The sequence below is a fragment of the Pygoscelis adeliae genome, unplaced genomic scaffold, assembly GCF_000699105.1.
Source record: "Pygoscelis adeliae isolate BGI_AS28 unplaced genomic scaffold, ASM69910v1 Scaffold347, whole genome shotgun sequence".
NCBI lineage: Eukaryota > Metazoa > Chordata > Aves > Sphenisciformes > Spheniscidae > Pygoscelis > Pygoscelis adeliae.
The window spans coordinates 14,035-16,321 of record NW_008825158.1 but is presented as its reverse complement, the minus strand read 5'-3'; the positions used below and the strand labels follow the sequence as shown (position 1 = coordinate 16,321).

Sequence of the window (2,287 nt, the reverse complement as noted above, 5' to 3'; positions counted from 1 at the left end):
ACACAGTAAGAGGGCGACTGAAGTTTCTTTTTCTTAAGATGAAAAAGCAGCTCTGATAATGCCTGTCTTTAAACAGGGATGGAAGTGGATGGATTATAATGAATGGTAGTAACATGCTTCTCAGAATCTGGTTTTGATAGACCAGCTCTGTCATGTCAGTCCTCAGAAAAGGGAGGAAGAACTGCCAGTGTACAGCGTGTAGCACGTTTTCATCATTCCCTTGGGAAATTGACTGGGATCTGATGTTAGTGTTGCTAAGCATTCAATAAGCTTTACGAGTCATAAATTATTATGGCATGCCAGCAGGAAAAAAAAAAAAGATGAGGGAGAAATAGGACTTGAAGATGTTCTGAGGCTGTTAAAGATGGAATCGCACTGTAATGCCAGAAGGATCGGGCATAAGAATACACAATTCAGCAACAGGTTCTTTTGCTCTATGCCCATTTTGGGTGCAATTTCTTCTTTATCTAAAACACTGAAGAGGTGGTGTTGAAACTGCATTGTGGGTTTTTCCCCTATTTAAACACTTTCCAAAATCATCTGGAGATGATAGAGCCTTCATTTCTTGGAGTAGCCATATTTCAAATATCTGGGAATGGTTTCATCCATATGAAATAAGTTCTATGATGTGTATCAAAAATTGCCTTCGTAATTGCTATGCCATTGTCAGTCTCAACAAAAGACAAGGAATGAGTGAATCCTCAGATTTGAAATAGTCTCTTATCTTAAAAAAAAAAAGTGTGTGTGAAGAAAATACAAAGCAGTGTGTATGCTTTTCTTGTTGCATCTTTTCTTTGGATAGAATTTTGTAGGGCTGTTGGTTTAGTGCCTTTTGCCAGTGTTAAACTGACTTGTAACATACCACAGCACTGTTTTTATGGCTGTAAGGGTACTTAATGTTTCATTTCTTCATCTGTTTCCTGCATTCTTTTCCTGCTTGACTTTATTTCTTAATTTCAAATGACTACAGTGGTATTTCTATTTGTAAAATACCACAAATTGCAGCAAGTCTGTTTCTCAGTGTTTAAATGGGTATGGGAAGCTGTCTTTTGCTTCTGGGTGAAGTGAGGTCACCTGTACTGAGATTTTCTAAGGACGGAAGATGTCTGTCGTAATGTAGCTTCTGAACTAATTGAGCTGCTCTTGTTGCCAGTGGCAGCAGAGGACAAACTTCTAATTCAGAAGCGTTCCCTGTGGTGGCAATGACACTAGAACAGTAACCAGTGAGATTTAAGACTGGTTTCTGAAACAACAGGTGAGGACTTTCAATGCTCTGAGACAGATGAGCAGAGGGATTTCAAACAAGCAAATTCTTGGCTGGGAAGTTAAGGACAAATAGATTTGATTCCTCTGCTGGAGCAGAAAGGCTATTCTAAAACATGCTGTTTAATGGAGTGGAATGAAATCAAGATGAAGTAGCTCATATTCAAAATCTAACTAGCAAAAGCATAGGCTTAAGAAGGTTGAAAGATGTGTCTTAACAGCTTGGCACTTTACTGAGCAAACTGCAAGAAGTTTGTGATGGTTTTTTGAGCATACGTTTGTGAAACGGAGCCTATTTCAGAAGATTGTCTTGGCCAGTTCTTAAAAATCTTATCTAGTTAGTATGGTTCATTTTCAGTTTTGCCCCCCCTTTTTTTTTTTTTTAAAAGGTGAGTGAAATTGTCACTTCAGTGTCAGCTCTTTGAGGTTACAAAGATAGGCATTTTATCAGGGAAGCTATGGCCTTAAAGCTGAAGTCTTACGTACTGTTTGTAACTTTGCACAGTTCCTCATCATGAGACATAAAAATATCACAAGGAAGAGACCATTTCGTCAAATTTCAGGTTCCTTATTTTGAAAAAGGAAGGGCACCTTTGAGTAGGTGAGATGTTCATATTGAGATAATTCCCCAAAGCCCTCTGTTTAAATGACTGCTTACAGCTCTTCCATTTCCATTTGCTTTAGGAGAAACTTTGCACTTGTACTTAAGTGTGGACTTCCTTTGTATGTAGTAAGCTTTTGAAAATGATTCAGTCTGACAGACTAAAAAGTAAATGACTGCCCAAAGTTATGATCCCAGACTGTTTCATCGGAATAATTTGGTTCTTTTTAGTACCTAGTTTCCTTGCAGGAACCATGAGATGAGCTGCCTTTTGTGTCTGCAAATGAAGTCATTACGTACAAAACAAGTCATAAACATGCAGTGTTGCATTCATGCACTTGCTTGCGAGAATATAGTTCCAGTACTTGAGAACCTCTATTCAACCTAGAGTCTTGGTGGCTGCACTTGAAATTTCAGTATTGG

At 38.3% G+C, this 2,287-nt stretch overlaps 1 protein-coding gene across 1 annotated transcript in view; it reads left to right on the top strand.

The window, feature by feature from the left end:
- The window catches only part of ULK2 (unc-51 like autophagy activating kinase 2), a 39,450-nt gene that overhangs the window by 27,636 nt on the left and 9,527 nt on the right, over nucleotides 1-2,287 (top strand). The gene's annotated exons all lie outside the window — the stretch shown is intronic.